At 50.1% G+C, this 20,786-nt stretch overlaps 1 protein-coding gene across 1 annotated transcript in view; it reads right to left on the bottom strand.

The window, feature by feature from the left end:
- The window catches only part of LOC137619616 (transcription factor IIIA-like), a 169,589-nt gene that overhangs the window by 57,461 nt on the left and 91,342 nt on the right, over positions 1-20,786 (bottom strand). The window lies entirely within an intron of this gene.

The raw sequence follows: 20,786 nt of genomic DNA, 5'->3' as shown, positions 1-20,786 counted from the left end.
TAATGTCGTGGGGTCTGGGCTTTCCTGGAAGGGGGACCCCTGCACTACTGTAGGCCCTGACAATCACCTGCCATAGCCAGAAGGAGATAGTATTCTTGGAGACTGGCATCTTCACTAGCCCCGAGGAGACGAACAGACTCTTGATCTCGGGCCGAAGTCTGGCTGTCCTCTCTAAGCATTTTCGTACTGCCCTGACAGGGTACTGCAGCAAATCCCTCGAGTTGTCCGATTGAGGGATTGCTGGCACTGAGAACTCTTCAAACTTGGGATCCCAAACGGCTGGATTCTGAGTCTTTGCCACGAAGGATGGTACGAACCTGAAGGTAGCCTCACGCCAACCCTTCGAGTGTGACACCTCGTACGACAGTCCGTGCAACTCCCCTACCCGTTTTGCTGATGTCAGAGCTAACAGAAAAACTGTCTTGAGGGTGAGTTTCTTGTCCAAGATGTCCTTTAGGGGTTCAAAGGGAGGTTCTGCCAGTATCTTCAGGACTCTGGCCACGTCCCACAGGGGCACCCTACTGGCTTGAGGGGGCACGATTGTTCGAAGCTCCTGATGAGCATCAAGATATGTCTGGAGGCACTCAGGTCGATGCCCTTCAGGAGGAAGATTTGACCCAGAGCAGCCCGGACTCCTTTGATGGGTGGGATGGACATGATTACCTCGTCCCTGAGATAAGACTAGGAAGTCCGCTATCTCTGAAATGGAGGCCCTGAATGGTTTGATGTTCCTCGAGACGCACCACTTAGTGAATGTGGCCCACTTTGCCTGGTATACTGCCGCTGATGAATGCCCCAGATACCCTGACATCCTTGCTGCTGTTCTCGAAGAATATCCCTCCTTCCTCAGGAGACGCTCGATAACCTGCACGCGTGAAGGCGTAGGGACCGAGGGTTCTCGTGGGACCTTTGAAAGTGGAGCTGCCGGAGAAGGTCTGGCCTGTCCGGAAGGGGCCAAGATGGAAGGCGCGCCAGTTCCTTTAGATCCACGAACCACTCTCTCTCCGGCCACCAGGGCGCTATCAAAGTCATACACAGGTTGTCCGCTCGCTTCAGCCTGTTGAGGACCTTTCTGAGCATCCCGAAGGGAAGGAAGGCGTAAACGTCGAGGTTGTCCCAAGGGTGCTGGAAGGCGTCCTCTAACGCTGCTCTTGGGTCTGGCACAGGAGAACAAAACACGGGGAGCTGTGCATTCAGTCTTGTCGCACAGAGGTCCATCACTGGTGACCCCCATTTTAGAATGATGACTTAGGCCACTACTGGGTGTAAGGACCACTCGGCTCCTACTACTTGTCCCATCCTGCTGGGGCCGTCGGCTAGGACGTTCCTTTTTCCTGGAATGAACCTTGCTGAGATCCTGATCTGCTCCACCTCGGCCCATTCCAGAAGTTCCAAAGTGAGGTCGCACAACTCCTTCGATTTTAGTCCTCCCTACTTCTTTATGTAGGCCACCACCGTGGCATTGTCGCACATCAGTGCCACGGTGTTCCCCCGGAGTAGATTGACGAACTCTAGGCACGCCCTTCAAACTGCCCTCATTTCTAGGACGTTTGTGTTGAGCCGTCTCCTTGTCCGTCCATTTTCCTCTTGCTGACCTTCCGAGGAGGTGGGCAACCCCCCCCCCCCCCTTGGATGCATCTGTGAACAGGAGCATCTCGGGAGGGTCGGCTGCGAAGGGCATTCCCTTGAGTGTGTTCGATCTGCTGCGCCACCACTCCAGGACTTCCTTTGTTTCCGGGAGAACAGGAATCACTTTGTGGGGGGAGTCCCTCTGGTTCCAGAGCTCCTTTAGATTCCACTGGACCCCCCTGAGCTTGAGCCTCCCCTGGGGGACCAGTTTTTCCAGCGACAAGAGATGGCCTATCAATCTTTGCCAGTCCTTCGCTCTCCTGGGCTGGTCCGACAGGAAGGGACGGAGGCTCTAGTCCAAGTTGTCTAGTCTCTCCGCGGAAGGGAAGGCTCTCGCCAACTGGGAGTCCAAGACCCTCCCGAGGTAGGTCATCCTGGTGGAGGGTATCAGTTGAGACTTCTCCAGGTTGATGATGATGCCTAGGACATTGCAGAACCGCAGAAGCTTCGCGCCTTGCTCCCTCAGTACTTCCCCTGAGGCTGAAAGTAACAACCAGTCGTCCAGGTACCGAATCAGGCGGATGCCCTGTTCGTGTGCCCATACTGAGACTGTTGTGAAGACCCTCGTGAAGACTTGAGGAGCTGTGGACAGCCTGAAGCAGAGGGTCTTGAACTGCAATGTCTGGGCACCCCATCTAACCCTTAGGTACTTCCTGCTGGAGGGGTGTACTGGGATTTGGAAGTATGCGTCCTTGAGGTCTATGGACATCATGAAGTCCCCTTCCCTCAGGGACGCCAGGACCGACTTCGGGGTGTCCATCTTGAAGTCGGTCTTGCACACAAACTTGTTGAGGGCTGAGAGGTCTATGACGGGCCTCCAACCTCCTGTTGCCTTCTCCACCAGGAAGAGTCTGCAGTAGAACCCTGGGCCCGGGTCCTGGACTGGTTCTATCGCTCCTTTTGCCAGCATCGCCGAGACTTCCTCTTGCAGAGCTGTCCTCCTCAAGGGGTCCTTTGGAGCCAACCACTCTGCCCGTAGGTCTGGTATTAGGGACGGAGGGTCCGCTAAGAAGGGTAGCCTGTACCCTTCTTTAAGAACTGTTACGGTCCACGGGTCTACACCGTGGTCTTTCCATGCTTGCCAAAAATGTCTGAGGCATCCCCCCACCTGAGGCTTGGGCAGGAGTAGGGGGCCTCTCTCCCTATCTCCTTCTGGAGGAGTGGCCTACACGCCCTCTCCTGGCTGCCGCGTAGGAAGGTCTAAAGGAGGACTGGGTTGACGATGTTCCCCTACGGGAGGGCTGCGAAGGTTGTGACCAAGCCGTCGCTGGGGCGTCTCTCCTGGGCTGGCTAGGCGAGGCCCGAGGCGGAGGAGGAGCATCGGAAGCGGTCCTTTTGTGTGGATGGGTCTTCTCACTGACTGGGGTCTGAGATCACCCACGTCCTTCTGTTTTCTGACCCTTTCCATTATATCTTCCGCTGCCTTCAGGGGGAAAAGGGAATTGTCCCACAGTGGCAGGTTTCTCAGGGCTCTCACTTCTCTATCTGGAATCCGTCTGGTAATTTTATTAAGGACTGTATCCCTCCTCCGCAGGATCCAGTTGGCGGCTTGAGCTAGAGACTGATAGGAGACAAACTTCAAGGCCCTACCTCCCGAGCTAATCAGCTCCTTCAGTAGGGCCTGATTCTCCGGGACCGAGAGGTCGTAGGAAGCCTGGACTCCTACAAGGGCGGAGGCCCACCAGTCCAGCCAGGAGGACACGTTGACCAGGTCCTTGGCTATCTCCTCCATCATTGTAGCCTCTGACTGCGAGAAACAGATCGGAGCCGACGAAGCCCTATCTTCAGATCCTCCTTGGCCTAACACCTCGAGAGCTGGTTCCACCTTACAGGCACCTGGTCGCTGTCCCTCGGGAAGGTAAAATTTGCTCTGTGACCTCAGGCCCTGGAGCAGCTTGGAGGAACTTTGGGTCTTGGGAGCTTCTGCATGGGTGGCCACGATCTTGTTGACATGCACTCTACCCAGCCTAACATCCCTGGCAATCGGTAGTGCTAGGGATGGTCTATGTTGAACAGGGGCCTCTACCAGTCTGATGAGCCCTATCACTCTCCTGTATGCAGAGACCTCCGCAGTTACGCCCTCTGCGTTGTCCTCCATCTCCTCCGTAGGGTGATCCGCTGCTCGTGACAGAGCCCCTCTGGCGGGGGCCTCCGTATGAGGCTCTGGACGAAGGACGGGCATTGCCGTAGTGGCGAGGGCCTCCGTCCTAGGTCTCTCCTTCGTCGTGGAGGATCTGGCTTCCGTGGGCTTGCCCGACGGGGGGAGCCGTCTCTCCTTCTCCTGACGGTGATGAGTCACCTTGGAGGGTGGGACGAGGCTGCCAGTCCGAAGGGGCGACTCCCTTCGCTGGGCGGATTGAGTCGGAACCTTCGTGGCCTTACGCCTGTCCGATGGGGCCGGAAACGACGTATCCCTCCGTCTGTCGAATCTGCCGCTGGGAGCGTATCTGTCCGGGGTTCTGGATCTAGGTAGCCAACCTGACGAACTCGGAACTGCTGAGAACTCGGGGAGCTTGCTACGCGGGACCAACACCCATTCTGCTCCAGGCGATCTACTTCTCCTAAACTTCCTTCTGGGGGACCTGGAGCGTCTACCCCCGTGGCGAGACCTGGAGCGTGAGCGGGAACGAGAATGTCTCCTCCGGGATCTCTCACGTCGTCTATGGGACTTCTTACGGGCCCCGCCCTCCGAGGAACAGGAACTCGTTACGGCTGACGAGTCTGACGATGCGTCGTAACTCTCCGGCGGGGTGGTCGCGCGAAGTTCAGCAGGAGGAATAACCCGACGACCGGCGGAAGACGAGGGCTGAAGGAAGACGTCTGGTAAGGTAGTCGACGGCGCTGAAGGGGAGCGTGGGCGATCTTCGAGGGGAAACCAGGTTCCGAAGCCTTCCTCCATTCTCAAAGGGGACTTGTAGGGTGTCCTCGGAGGTACCCACCCGAGGGAGTCTGATGGGGGTGAGTCGTCCTTCTCGACGGCACCCTCGGCTGTAGAGGTACCTGAAAAGCAAGCCCAAGAGGCAGGAGAAGATGCAGTAACATTTATACCCCACATAGGGTCATCTGACGAGACGTGACCTACAGGTACCAGGGCTCCGTCTTCAGAACACACACCCGTCCCTCAGACCCCTCACTTGCCTGGAATGACGCCACTACCCCACTATCCTGCAATACAGACTCCTGGGGAAGAGCTGCCGGCTTCTTCCCCGCAACGGACTTACCTCGTCCCCTACTCTGGGTAGGGGAAGGTGGTATGGAGGCTCGCCCTGACGACACTCCTTGAGACGTAAGGGGAGAGGAGATGCTCGCCTTCTTAGGGGACCTCTTGGTCGCCGCCTTCTCCTTCATGCCGAAGCACACCCACTGAACTTCGTTCCATGATTCGCACTTCGGGCACGTGTCCATAGGGGAACACACACTGCCCCTACACGACGAACACAAGGAGTGCGCGTCCACCTCCTGTTTCAAAAGAAAAGCACCACACGATTTTCCGACCATAGGCCCAGGACAACGGCGGGGATGCTCCATTACACACTAGTAACACACCGTAAGACACAGGAACCCAAGGGAAGGAATAAGGGAAGCACAAAGGTACCACGTGGGACCGCGGAGACACAAGGGAAGGATACAAGTATACCACGTGGAGACCACGCGAGACACAAAGGGTCACACTGGGATAAGGAAAGCATCGAGATGTTATCGCAACGCAACCAGAGAACTTACTGGAGGTCAAGACCTGAGAAAGCATGCTCCCTGACCCGGGGTTAGCCTCAGGGCGCGTATCACTTCGCCTGAGGTTAACCCTCACAGAAAACGGGAGTAGGGTAAACTACACAAAACTCTGGTCGGTTGGGAGGAGATACCAGATACTCCTAAGAAAGTAGTTCGAGGTAAGTACTCCGTGTTGGAACAAATATCATTTTTAAACATAAAACTTACCCGCTGGTTATATAAGAATGGCTGATTGACACCCTTGGTGGCGGGTCAGAGACAGCAACATAATTGGAAATTCACTTAAGAGGTTCGTACCTGATAAGGAAGCTGATTTCAATAGTTCTCTGTCTCATTCTGTCTGCTATCCTTATGAGATCCAGCGGTCCACCCAGGGGGCTGAAGATCTCTAGGAGCTGTCAAACGGTTCAATAACCTATAACATGACAGGACCTCAACTAATACCCTTGTTCCAGGTACACTCTAGGAACAAAATGACCACCTGACTAAATCAAAGATTGCGGAAGATTGCCGACCAATCTTCACGTACAATCATAAAAACATATATAAAAGTTCCAAGAGAAGAACAGGGGTACTAGGAATTTAGGGAAATGTAGTGGTGGATGTTTCACCTACTACTGCACTCGTTGTTACAAATGATCCCAAAACGTAGCCGTCCTCACAAAGAGACTGGATACGGTATAAGTAATGCAAGGTGAATACAGGATTACCCCTTCAAAAGGCTGTATGCACGATGCTTTGCAGAGAACAGTTTGGTTTAAAAGTTACAGAAGCTCCCACAGCTCTAACTTCATGAGTCTTTACTCTTTCGACAGCTTAAGATCTGTCTCACCACAGTGTGAGAGAGCCTTTGTAATTAAAGTCTATAAGAAATGATAGATTGTTTTAGACATAGGTAGCGTAGGCTTCTTGACTGCGCACCAAAGAGCCTCTGAATAGTCTCTTAACTCCTTTAGTCCTATCCTGATAAAACTTCATCGTTTTAACCGGACAAAAAACTCTCCTCAACTCTTCACAAACCATATTCGAGAGAATAGTGATCTCGAAAGATTTAGGCCATGGATGAGAAGGACGTTTGTTTATGACCAAGAATCCAAGTTGCAAGGTGCATATCGCTTATCCGTTTCTGAAGTCCATGTTCTAGCTAAAAGAGTGAACTTCACTGACTCTCAACTGTTGCCAGACTTACTCAAAAAAGTCTCCAAAGTCAGATCTTAAAAAAGAAACCGAGTATAAAGGATCGAATCTGTCACTACTGCGGAACTCCAGAAACAACCTCTAAATTCCAGGCTGGCGAATCTTGCTGACGCTTCTTAGTCATCTCAAACGATCTGAGAAGATCTATAAGGTCTTTATTTGATAGATCCAATCTCCTGCGTCTGAAGACAGCTGCCCGCATACTCCTGTACCCCTTGATGGTCGAGGAGGAAAAAATGTGTTTTCATCTAAGGTCTAAGAAGAAATAGGCCACTTGTGTTTTAGAGTTACTAAATGAAGAGACTGCTTTAGCTCTACACCACTCCATAAAACCTCCTCTTTGGGCTGCAAAACCTTGAGGTAAAAGTCCTTTGTACAAGCGATAGCCTCAGCTGCTTCCTTCGAACAACCCTCTAGATCTTAGGGGTTTTCCGGAATACTGGAGGCAGCCAGACCTAAAGCTTGATGGCTTAAAATAAGACATTCGCAATCCTGACACAGGGAAATGGTCTGATGGCACGCTTCCAGCATGCACCCAGCATGGGCCCAGCATGAGTCTAGTATGGTTCCAGCATGCTGCATATGCTCAACATGCCGTGAGAGAGAGTCAAGATCTATACCGCCTCCCGAAACGTGTCCAGATTGGTCGCAAGAAACCGATATTGAAGCTAGGCTTGTTGAAAAGAAGCATCAACAACGTGAACCTCATGCTGTGAGGTTAAGACCTGATCGCGTGTAACCAGCGAGTGTTTACTTCAAGCCAAAAGCTTGACGCGAGAGAGCGTTAGCTGCGTGGCCAGAGTGAAAAAGACTTGACTGTATGAGTCTAGCATGCGACCAGAATGCCACATGTGTTTACATTGCTGTAAGGTGTCAGCTTGCTGTATGCGTTAACCTTGCCATGTAGGTACAGCGCTCTGTGTGCGTCCCGCCTGTTGCAAATCTACAGCGTGCCACGAGGAGGCGACAGCATCGTGTCCGGTCTGTGGCGCAAAGAAGCAACTGTTAGTCTATCATGATGCGGGAAAAAAAAAATAAAACCTGACTGACCTTATCCAGCATATGTCCAGGCTGACACATGCGTCTAGGTTGCTTGGGATTTCAGATTGGTCAGTTTGCCGAGAGCTGTCCGCGTGTAGCATGCGTCCGCATGAGTGGTAGTCGCGTGTCCCGCAGACTGCGAAGGTGAGACAACTTGTTGAAAGGATCAACTTTGACTGTCAGAGTCCAGCATATGACCAGACTGGCGTCTGCGTCTGCGACTGCGTGAGGGAGGGACCAGAACTGGCGTCTGCGTAAGGGAGAGACCCGACTGGCATCTGCGTCTGCCGTAAGAGAGAGACCAGACTGCCACATGCGTCTGCTCTAACGCTTCACGTAACACGAACTGATCTCTGCGAGGAAGCGTTGCTGAGCATCGGAGAACTACGCTGTCTGATACTATCGGAAGACCGTTTTCTTGGTCTAAGGTTGTCCTTAGATTCTTATAGGAGAAATTTTTCCCCCGAGAATCGTAAACGCCAAAAAGAGATGAAATTGACCTCTTTTAGCTCAGACCAAACTTACACTCGCGGGGCACCGTGTGTGCCAACTCAAGCATGAGCGATGGCTGTGAGAGATCATCAACCGTAGTCCCGTGAGCGACCTGGGAAAGACCTTATGACATTTCCAGCGCGCCTTGTGCGCGACCTGAACGTATCTAATGCTAGTCCCCAGAGGACAGTACTAGACATTCCCCCAATCTGGGAGAGGAGAAGCAGCGTGAACGGAAGTAAACTGAGCACCTTTTCCCTTGATGAACTACGTGTCTTATACGATTTTTGGTGCCGACACGTCGCCTTCTTTCGAAAAAAAAACCTCCAGCGAACATCAGTTACTGCAGGATAAGTTATTAGGAAACATACGACTTCTGAAAGGTCTTGGACGTATTGGTTGGTGACTACCAAGTCTAGGTTTTGCGTCCTTCGACGTGGACAAACTCTTTCTTCCCTGAAAGTGCATAAGATTCCAGAGGAAGAGCTAGGATTGTATGCGACTTGTCTGACTTCCGCTTCTCTCGTGGAAGAAAACGCGCTCGATTGTTTCCAGCTTAAGCATCGCGACACGCCTGCTGCGAGGGTAAGTCCTGTTCGCATGAGGAGTAACTTCCTAGTCTAGTAGAAAAGGAAAACGTAAAACGCCATCCTCGTCAGGGAACTGCGTCCTATTACGCAGAAAAATGTCACAAGATCCGTGATACCATAGCGATGACGAACTGATCGCTTCAAGACATTCAAACTTCGCTCTTCTCACGAGACTACGTCACATGGTTGTGACGTCATAGTTCGTCAATCATAGGCGAAGAAAACAGCTTTACTTCGTCATTCCAAAGCGGAGGGAACGTCTTGTACTGCATCGACAGTATTGCTCGGTGGAACATACGTTTAGCCAACAAGGTCCGCGATATATCTCAGCCTTCCGATATTCCTTCTCCCAGGGGTTGGGAAGTAAGGAAGAGGTGTCGGGCCAGGAGTAAGACGGACACGAACAAAGACATCCTCCAGTGCACTGTGCTATGTTTACGAGTCACTGAACAAGAGAGTTTTAGAGTTTTAAACCATAAAACATTAAATCATAAAAGATCTGCCAGTGGTGGGAGATATACTCTTACACTCTATTCTCATAAAAGCCTTAATGCACTTCCTGCTGTTGCAGATGCACCAACCTCTACAGTTAGGTTCGTTACTGCATTGAGGACGCGTTACAGTGAACCCTCGTTTATCGCGGTAGATAGGTTCCAGACCCGGCCGCGATAGGTGAAAATCCGCTAAGTAGTGACACCATATTTACCTATTTATTCAACATATATATTCAGACTTTTAAAACCTTCCCTTGTACGTAGTACTGTTAACAAACTACCCTTTAATGTACAGAACACTTAATGCATGTACTACAGTACCCTAAACTAAAACAGGCACAAATATTAAAGGCGATTTTATATCATGCGTTTCCTAAACACGCTAAAAAGCACAATAAAAAATGGCAACCAATGTTTTGTTTACGTTTATCTCTGATCATAATGAAGAAACAAACTGGAGGTAGAGCTTTGCTTATTACCCAGACATATTTCCCATACTTTTCCCTTAGAACTACATCACATCTTCCAACTTTATATATATATATATATATATATATATATATATATATATATATATGTGTGTGTGTGTATATATATATACAGTATATATATATATATATATATATATATATATATATATATATATATATATATATATATATATATATATATATATGTGTGTGTATATATAGATATATATATATATATATATATATATATATATATATATATATATATATATATATATATATTTATATGTATACACATATACATACCTACATATATACATACATACATATATACATAAATACATGCATACATATATATATATATATATATATATATATATTACTGTACATATATGGGTTATGGAAAAAATCCGCGAAGTGGTGAATCCGCGATGGTCGAACCGCGAAGTAGCGAGGGTTCACTGTATTGCACTGACCATGAGCACTGTCTCTTTACACTGTTACTCTTCTGAGAATGATTTAATGTTGATTTATTTATTTTCTTATTTCCTTACTGAGCCATCTTTCCCTATAGGAGCCCTTTGGGTTAAAGTATCTTGCTTCCTCAACTAGGGTTGAAGCCTGGCTAGTAATAATAATAAAATAAATAGACACCTTCAACGCAACTAGCGAAAACTCTGAAGTCGGAACGAGGAGCAGCAGGTATAAAATAAAAGGGAAACTCTTCAGAAAAACTCTCATGAGTTTCTGAAAGTCACTGCCTTCCTCCTACAAGACTCTATCCTAGGAAGAGAAGTCTTGATTCCTGGGAGTCCATTCCTTAGGATTCTGAATTCTGCTGACCTCAATGATTAGAGGTTTTAATTCTAGCACTCCCAACCAAGAATTAGCCCAGCAGGCCTGGCCCAACAATGTCCCAACTCTAGACGGTTATGGAGACATCAAAGTCTATTGTCATAGGTAGCGAAGCGTCTGCACTGACGCTGACGCTCCGCTGTCTGTCATGTCGCTTGGTAGCATGCTCTACTGCCTGGCGATCGTCGGCGCGTCTGGATAGACTGACACTAGGTGCTATGAGCGGTCGGTTGGTGTTGAGAAGTAGGTACTTGAAGCGATGCATCCACCTTCTCCCACCGTTGAACATTGCGGCTGGTAGGCCGGCTGTGCGACAACGAGTCATCACCGCAATAGGCAGGACACCTGTGCGACCGCGTCACTGCCTTCCTCCTACAAGACTCTATCCTAGGAAGAGAAGTCTTGATTCCTGGGAGTCCATTCCTTAGGATTCTGAATTCTGCTGACCTCAATGATTAGAGGTTTTAATTCTAGCACTCCCAACCAAGAATTAGCCCAGCAGGCCTGGCCCAACAATGTCCCAACTCTAGACGGTTATGGAGACATCAAAGTCTATTGTCATAGGTAGCGAAGCGTCTGCACTGACGCTGACGCTCCGCTGTCTGTCATGTCGCTTGGTAGCATGCTCTACTGCCTGGCGATCGTCGGCGCGTCTGGATAGACTGACACTAGGTGCTATGAGCGGTCGGTTGGTGTTGAGAAGTAGGTACTTGAAGCGATGCATCCACCTTCTCCCACCGTTGAACATTGCGGCTGGTAGGCCGGCTGTGCGACAACGAGTCATCACCGCAATAGGCAGGACACCTGTGCGACCGCGTCAAAACCGGAATCGTGACACCCAACCGCACAGCCAACAGCAGGCTGATAAGACTGCATAAACGAAGATAGGTGCTGTTTCATGTCTAACAGCAAAGACCAATTAGGATCAATCTTAGGCGACACGTATGCAGCATTTTCAAACACGAACCCGCCTTCTTCGTCGATTCCATAGCGCTCCCCACTGTCGGGAGACGAACACCCATCTGGTGGAAGTGGTGGCACTACGTCCGCGCCGCATGAATCGTAACACACGCAGAATGATCCTAATTTTGTTTTCAGCTTCGCGCCTGAAGCGCGTCCTCGCCTAATGTTAAAAAACTATTACCTCGCCTTACCTATAGCGAGGGTGAGCGTTCTGGGGATCGACAGAAAACACTTGAGGGGACTTCTGTTCGGGTCTTACAAGACTGTAACCAAAGGCTATGCCTCTCGATTCCTTTCGCCCTTCGATTTAACTTCTCCCCTGGGTCCGGGAGCTTGAAAGAGGTCTAAGGCTAGGATAACGACAGGTCCGAACAGAAGCATCCTCCAATGAATTGAATAAATTTCACTGCACTAATTTAGCACTAAAAATTTGCATTTTACTCTTTGGTAAAAATGATATTTTCACGATTATTTAAAACCAAAGTATACGCGCTCTTAAACAAATTGACCCCCATAGAGAGAGACTTACTATTCTGTCAATGGTTTGAATGGGAATGCAAAAGTCTCTGAATCCCATATAAATGCAACAAAATATTAAATATGACAAATTCGGAGATAATTTGTATTTTTCCTAACCATACAAACCTTAGCTATTTACATAGGGTTTACTTTCGGCGCAGCTGAAATGACGAGCCATTAGATTTTAACGAGGGTTAAACTACCCCCCCCCCCCTAGTTAGCACGGGGGTAGGGGAGGGGTGCTACCCCTCCCCCCCGACACACTGGTGAGCTCCCTCACTTCACTTAGAAGTAGGACTTGTCTTGGGGGACAGGGCTGGCGGGCAAATATGTGTAAATAGCTAAGGTTTGTATGGTTAGGAAAAATACAAATTATCTCCGAATTTGTCATTTGTTCCGTAACAAAATACAAACCACGCTATTTACAGAGGGTGACTTACCCTTAGGCAGGGTGGAAAGTCCCCAGCCTTACTGGCTTTGGCTTACCTGGGGACTCAGAATCCGAGTGAGCAGCACTCGAGAAAAAGAGTCCCCGCACCTCGCAAGTTTCTTGCTACGCAAGAAACGTGCGGCCTACATAAGTTGTGTGTGGAGAAATGAAGTGTGACTCGTCCTAGGAAGCTGACTTGAAGTCCTTTATATGGAATTCTAGGCTAGGACGTCCCAATACCACCTCGTCAGGGTATGGGGGACGCGACAGTATTATTCTTAATACTAGGAACACAAGGAAGCATGGTTTACCTGCAGAGGTTTGAGGTCAGCTATGCAGAGACCAAGGATGCTGCATTCCCCAAGAGAGGGGAGGATGAAGAAAGAAGTAAGGGCCAAACATACTCTTTCATTCACGCAGACTAAAACCGGGTAACAGTGCCCTCAACCTTCTGCTACTTGTCCATTAAGGAGCCTGAGGTTAGACCAGCTGTTGTGCAGCCACCACAGGGCCGATAAAAAAAGTATCGAGGCTCCTGTGGGTCACGTCCTGCAGGTAGTGGGCTGTGAAGGTCGTTTGATGCTTCCAGACCCCAGCTTGTAGCACCTGCGTCACAGAGAATTTTCTCTTGAAGGCCAGGGACGTGGCGATGCCCCTGACATCATGTGCCCTAGGGCGATGTGACGGAGGAGAGTCTGGATTCAAGGCACGATGAATGGTCCGTCGAATCCACGCTGAGATGGTATTCTTGGTGACCCTCCTCTTCGTCCTTCCCGTTCTCACAAACAGAGCTTGCACGCGGGGACGGACTGCAGCTGTTCTCTTCAGATAACGTCTCAGACTTCTTATTGGGCAAAGTAGCAGATGATCTGGGTCATCTGTTACAGAACGGAGACTCGTAACCCTGAAGGAGTATAACCGTGGGTCCGGCACTCCAGGGTTCTGAGTCTTGGCAACAAACTCAGGGATGAACCTGAACTTTACCTCCCCCATCCCCTTGAATGGGCGATGTCATATGAGAGACCATGAAGTTCACTGACCCGCTTGGCCGAAGCCAGAGCGAGCAGGAATACCGTCTTCCAAGTCAGGTGTTGGTCAGAGGCCTGGCATAATGGTTCGAACGGGGGTCTCTTCAGAGCCCTGAGGACCCGAACCACGTTCCATGGAGGAGGTCTCACTTCCGACTGAGGGCAGGTAAGCTCGTAGCTTCGTATGAGAAAGGAAAGTTCCAGCGAAGAGGATATGTCTATTCCTTTCAGCCTGAAGGCTAGGCTTAAGGCTGAGCGATAGCCTTTCACTGCCGAGACCGAAAGGCGCATTTCCTCCTGCAAATACACGAGAAACTCCGCTATTGCTGGAATAGCGGCATCGAGGGGAGAGATACCCCTTCCACGACACCAACCACAGAAAACTCTCCACTTTGCCTGGTAGACCCCTGAGGATGACTTTCGCAGGTGTAGAGACATCCTTTCCGCAACTTGTAGCGAAAAGCCTCTCTCAGTGAGGAGACGCTGGATAGTCTCCAGGCGTGAAGCCAAAGCGATGCTACGGCTTTGTGGAAGATGTTGCAATGTGGTTGTCTGAGTAGCTCGTGTCGTGGGGGAAGCTCTCTCGGGAGTTCCGTCTGGAGCTGCAGAAGGTCTGAGAACCATTCTGCATGATGCCATAGCGGAGCCATTAAGGTCATCGACAGGTTGACCGATAGTCTGGTCTTGTTGAGCACCCTTCTCATCAGACAGAACGGTGGGAAGGCGTAGACGTCGATGTTGTCCCACCGTTGTTGGAAGGCATCTTGCCAGAGTGCCTTGGGGTCCGGGACTGGGGAGCAGTACAGCGGCAGCTTGAAATTCAAGGCTGTCGCGAACAGGTCCACTGTCGGGGAACCCCACAAAGTCAGGACTTTGTTGGCTACATGAGGATCCAAAGACCACTCGGTACTCACTATCTGCGAAGCTCTGCTCAGACTGTCGGCGAACACATTCCTTTTGCCAGGAATGAAGCGAGCTGATAGACGTATCAAGTGGACTTCGGTCCATCTCATTATCTCTACTGCAAGATGGGATAGCTGTCGTGAAAAGGTACCTCCCTGCTTGTTGATATAAGCCACTACTGTGGTGTTGTCGCTCATCACCACCACGGAGTGGCCCGCCAGGGTCTGTTGGAACTGTTGAAGGGCCAGAAATACGGCCTTCATCTCTAGCAGGTTGATGTGGAGGTACTTTTCTGATTCTGACCATAGGCCTGAGGCCCTCTGGTTCAGAACGTGCCCCCCCCCCCTTTCTTTTGATGCGTCCAAAAACAGCATCAAATCCGTCAGTTCCGCAGGTCCTATTGAGACCAGAGAGTCCGGGGAATCGATGCCTTGATCCCACCAGGACTTGAGCCGCCACTGCAGAGATCTCATCCTGAGGCGGCCGTTGAGAAATAGACGGGCCAAGGAGGCTAGGTGACCTAAGAGACGTAACCAAGATTGGGCTGGAAGGTCTTCTCGACTGAGGAAAGGCTCTGCAACCCTCCTCAGCCTTGCTTTCCTGTTATCTGATGGAAAGGCTTTGTGGAGATTGGTGTCTAATATCCGAATATCATGCCTAAATATACCAGTCGTTATGTAGGGAGCAGAGAGGACTTCTCGAGATTTACCATGATCCCTAGATTTTGGCAAATTCCCAGAAGCCTGTCTCGGTGTCGAAGAAGGGTCGACTCCGAGTCTGCCAGGATCAGCCAGTCGTCCAGATAACGGAGGAGACGGATGCCGTTCCTGTGTGCCTACGAAGATATCAGTGTGAACACTCTGGTGAACACCTGAGGTGCTGTGGAGAGACCGAAACAAAGCACCTTGAACTGGTAGATCTTGTTGTCTAGGCTGAATCTTAGGTACTTCCTGGAAGACGGATGGATTGGGAACTGGAAGTACGCGTCCTTCAGATCCAGTGTGCACATGAAGTCTTGCGGTCTCACTGCAAGTCTGACCGTGTCAGCTATCTCCATGCCGAACGAAGTTTGCTTGACAAACTTGTTCAGGGCTGAGAGGTCGATGACGGGTCTCTAGCCTCCAGACGCCTTCTTTACAAGAAAGAGTCGACTGAAGAAGCCTGGGGAGCTGTCTACGACCTCCTGGAGAGCATCCTTCTTGAGCATGGTCTCGACTTCTGCCCGAAGGGCTAGCCCCTTTGCCGATCCCATGGCATAGGAGCTCAACGACACTGGATTCGCTGTCAGGGGAGGTTGAGATGTTATGAACGGGACGCGGTATCCTTGTCCGATCACAGAGACCGTCCAGGAATTGGCCCCGTGTTGCTGCCACCTCTGCACGCAACTTTGCAGGCATCCCCCTACAGGTGGACACGCAGGGGGATTGCCAATCCTAGCGTTTGCGGCCTCGGCCGCTCCTTCTAGGATTTCTGCCTCCCCTGGAGGACTTTCCGCCCTTCTTGTCTTTAACAGGAAAGGGCTGCTGTTTAGACACCTTGGTCTTAGCTGCCGGAACCTGCTTCGGTGTCCTGCGAGGCTGCTGTTGCTGTTGAGGAGCTGGAGGTTTGTAGGGCCGAGATGTAAGGGCCTTCTGGAGGAGCGAATCATGACTCGTCTTCCTCCACCTCTCAGCTGTCCGTTCTATATCCTTGGGCTCAAACAGGTTTCCTCGAAGGATGGAGGAATGTCTGAGCTTGCTGACATCCATAGCGGGGACCTTCGGGTGGAACCTCTCAGTCACCGCATCACGTCGCTTTAGAATCGAGTTAGCCTACAGGTTAGTGACCTGGTGAGCCAAAAACTCGATGGAGCGCGTGCCCAAGAGGAGGAAAGTCTCAAGGGCCTTCCTATTGCTCTCCTTGGACAACTCCTCAGAGTGCAATAGGATGCCCAGAGACCCTAGCCTAACCAAGGCTGGCGGCTGACTGACGCAGTGTCAGCGATTCCCGCTGGAGGGAAGGGGATCGGCTGATCCTTAGGAGTGGATACTACTAGGCCTGCCTGAAATGAAGAAAGGGAAGAAGAATGTTGCCTGGACCTCTCCGATGAATCTTCCTGCTCCTGGACGCGTGCTCGGCGCTTACGAGATGGCGATCGCGAGGACGATCTGGAAGCACGCGGCCCCGGCAACTCGCAAGGTTGGGCGTGCTGCGAAACCCGGCGGGAATCGCGTTGGGGGTCGCGCTGGCAAAACCGCTGGGTCACGCGTGGGCGCTGGGTCGCGCTCAGGCGCGCGGAGATGAGGGCGCGGGTGAGTGGGCGCGTGGACGCGCTGGCGAGGGGGCGCGCAGGCGGTGTGCGTGGATACACAGGTGAGGGTGTGCGCGAGTGCCCGGGCGATCGCTGGCGACCAGGAGAGCGATGGTGCGTAGGCGATCGGTTGAGCATAGGCGAGTGTAAGCGCGTTGGCGAACGATGACGTGTGGGGTGAGTAGGCGACCAACTGCGCACAGGCGAGTTAGCGCGTGGGCGAGTCGGTGACCTGCGGCAATCAGACGCTTGGGCGCGTTGGCGAGCGTTCGCGCACAGGCGAAGGATCGCGAAGAAGGATCGCGCAGGCGCGTAGGAGATCGCTGACGCGTAGGATGGCACGCAGTTGCGCGGAGAGGAGTTGCCAACTGGGGCGCAGGGCCAGGGGGCGCTGATGTGCTCTAGGTTGAACGCTCGTGGGTGGGCTCAGGAGTCGACTCGTGGGTGCGCATGCACTTTAGAAGTGCGCACAGGAGAAAACGCACGGTGGTGCGCAGGCGGAGGTCGACGCACAGGGGAACGCTGGCGAGGCAAAGGATCAATGTCCTTGCCTGCGCCCAGATCCGAAGGTCGTGGGAGCGTGGGCGAACGTTGGCGCGCATCAGGAACTGGGTGCGCAGTAGTGCACTGACGAGCAGAAGGTTGACGGCGCTCAGGAGATTGTTGACGCGCAGTGCGCGCAGCATTGACAGAAGAGCGCTTGCGCGCAGGCGAGCAGGAGAGCGTTGGACAGCAGGTGAACGCTGGTGAGCAGGAGAGCGCTGACGAGCAGGAGAGCGCTGGCGATCAGGAGAGCTCTGGCAATCAGGAGAGCGCTGGCGTGAAGAGTCTGTTGACTCATTTGCAGGAGAGCGCTGGCACGCAGGAGAGCACTGGCGAGCAGGAGAGCGCTGGCGAGCAGGTGAACGCTGGTGATCAGGAGAGCGCTGGCGAGCAGGAGAGGCAGGAGAGCGCTGGCGAGAAGAGTTAGGTGACTCTTCAGCAGGAGAGCGCTGGCGAGCAGGAGGGCGCTGGCGATCAGAAGAGCGGTGGCGCTTGCGCGCTACTGAAGGGCGTACAGGTGTAACCTGGCGTGGAAGGGACTTACCCACATTGTGGGATAAGCCCTTCTGCCCCGAAGGAACCGGTGTTTGAATTAACAAGGACGTAGGAGATCGCGAACGATCTGCGGAGAGGTCCAGTGATGTCTCTGCCACGGTCTGCTCTCAACGAGAAGAATCCTTTGCAAGGGACGACGAAGAGAAGGCACCTCTTAACTCCCTTGTAAGGAGAAGGAAGGCCTCGGCGGCGAAGAGCAGGGTGAGCCTTACGGCGAAGACGACCTCGAGGCAGGGTATCACCGTCGTCGGTCCTCCAAAGAGGAGTCACTGTTAGTGCACTCTCCCGAGGGGGAGGAACACCCGCAGGAGAGACCGTTGGACCCAGCTTACCCCTAGAAGGATGATCGGAGGGGGAACCTGAGCCTTCAGCAACATCCGCAACAGCAGCAGCCGGGGTTTGACCCAACCCGTCGGACGCCTCTACCACAACAACGTTGACAATAGCCAGAGGGTCTACCTCTGGTATTACCGGCGACTGTTGGACAACTGCCCCCAACTGGATCAGATCAAACAGGTCTTCCTTGGAGGGCGAGCCCTTAAGCCCCAAGGAAGCCCAAAGCTGGAAAAGATCATTGTTAGATACAGTTTGGTCATCAAAATCAACAATGTCCTCCCCTGGAGGAGGAGGGGGAGCTGCCTCGCTATGGGAGGCAACACCCTCTCCCAAACCCCGAGGTTGGGAAACAAAAGAAGGACCTACGCTACCACTCGGCGGCCTCTCGCGAGAGACCGAACGAGTGGGAGCTTCGGAGGAGGTTCGGGCAACGGAAGAAGAGTCCTTGGAGCCTTCCTTCCCCAAGGCAGTCCCTGAGGGAGAACGGTCTCGCTGAGAACTCTTCTTACGCCGCCGGGCAAACCTCTCCCACTGGGAGGTAGGCCACTCCCTACACTCCATACAAACATTATCACTTTCACACCGTTGACCTAGACACTGCGGGCAAAGGGTGTGAGGGTCTGTATCGACCGCCGACATGAATGTTCCACAGGGGCGGTCGGGGAGTCCAGGGCACTTCCGCATAATGGGAAGAAAAGGTAGAGGCCAACTTCAAACACACAACTGTAAGAAAAAGAAAAACAGATTAAGGCTGTAAAATAACCGAGGACAAGACAGACACGTCTGTACATCGTCCGAGCCAAAAGTGAAGTGAAGCAGCTCACCGGTGTGTGTGTGTGTGTGTGTGTGTGTGGGGGGGGGTTAGCTAGCTAGTTAGCACGGGGGTAGTTTAACCCTCATTAAAATCTAATGGCTCGTCATTTCAGCTACGCCGAAAGTAAACCCTACGTAAATAGCGTGGTTTGAATTTTGGTTACGGAACAAATAAAATATCACCTTAATAGATATAAGAAAAGAATATCTCTATAAATCAAAACAAACCCTTATATAAAGGGGTTCCAATAAAAGGCGAATTATCACCCGTAACCATTGGAACATCTACAATTAATATACGAACAATTTTAGTATTCCAAAAACCAACAAGTAAACAACGATACACAGAATCGTGAGCTACATCGATTGTAAAGAATACTACGTCGTATATACATTAACTGAACTGTAACTTTCTTTAATCTTTGACTAAAGAAAAATACTGAAAGGACCAATCAATTGCAAAATAAAATGTTCCTTTTACATAGTACAACTTACAAACTTGAGTTTGTAAGAAGAATGTACTATTCATAAAAATTGCTACAAAGAGAAATCGTAATATCGTAACGATAGACTGACAACTGCGTAACATAAATAAACTGAAAGCTAGTTACTCTTTGAAAACAGATCGAAGATTATCTAAAGAAAACCTATTAAAAGGACAAAATTTTCTTAAAATAACAAAATCCTTTAACTTAATTTATAACTTAATACTTCATAAGAAAGTATTCACTTATCATTCTTTGTAAAAAGGCAAGTCAGACTTTTAGCCTACGTCATAAGGCTGTGACGTCATCAATGGACGAGATGTTTACATCCCGCCATTATGCTTTCGTTAGGTTTAAAATAGGTTGAAAAATTTCTAATCCTAACTTTTAAGTTATAAACACGTGATCACAGATCAAACAAACAAATAAGCGAATGTCAGAACCCGAAAATTAGGTATACATAATCAAAACACTTCGAAAATCCAGGTTAATCACGAGTGAATTCCAATACTTCTTGCTTGCAAGAACGCAGGGAAGGTGTGAAGTGATTGGAATAGTTCGGCCTGTCTACCGCCAGGGCGCTAGTGTACACCTGGCATATCTGCGATTGCCACGAGATTTTGAATTTCTGCGGAGCGTCCAAGGGACTATAGCCATTCTTATATAACCAGTGGGTAAGTTTTATGTTTAAAATTTGTATGACTCAAAATTTTAGGTGTGATTCTCGACAGCAAATTTACTTTTGAGAAACACATTAGGTCTGTGTCTTCTTCAATTGCACAAAAAATTGGCTTATTGAGAAAGTCTTTTAAGATTTTCGGTGATCAATCTATTCTGAAGAAGTGTTTTAATTCTTTCATTCTACCTTGTTTTGAGTATTGTTCTCCTGTCTGGTGTTCAGCTGCTGATTCTCATCTTAATTTGTTGGACAGAAACTTACGGTCTATTACATTTCTTATTCCTGATCTAAATACAGTATTAATCTTTGGCAATGTCGTTCAATTAGTTCATTATGCATGTTGCATAAGATTTTTCATAACTCTAACCATCCTTTACATTCAGATCTCCCTGGACAATTCTATCCTAGGCGGGCAGTTAATTCTAATAACCAGGCCTTCTCCATCATGAGGCTCAATACTACACAGTATTCTAAAAGTTTTATTCCAGCTATTACCTAGTTGTGGAATGATCTTCCTAATCGGGTAGTTGAATCAGTAGAACTTCAAAAGTTCAAAATTGGAGCAAATATTTTTATGTTGACCAGGATGACATGAGTCTTTTTATAGTTTATATATGACATATCTGTTTTTGACGTTATTAATAGTTTATATAGGACATATCTGTTTTGATGTTGTTACTGTCTTAGAATGATTTATTGTTAACTTGTTCTCATCATTTATTTATTTCCTTACTTCCTTTCC

The sequence above is a fragment of the Palaemon carinicauda genome, chromosome 26 (genome assembly GCF_036898095.1).
Source record: "Palaemon carinicauda isolate YSFRI2023 chromosome 26, ASM3689809v2, whole genome shotgun sequence".
Taxonomy (NCBI): Eukaryota; Metazoa; Arthropoda; class Malacostraca; order Decapoda; family Palaemonidae; genus Palaemon; species Palaemon carinicauda.
This window is presented reverse-complemented; position numbering and strand designations above follow the sequence as displayed.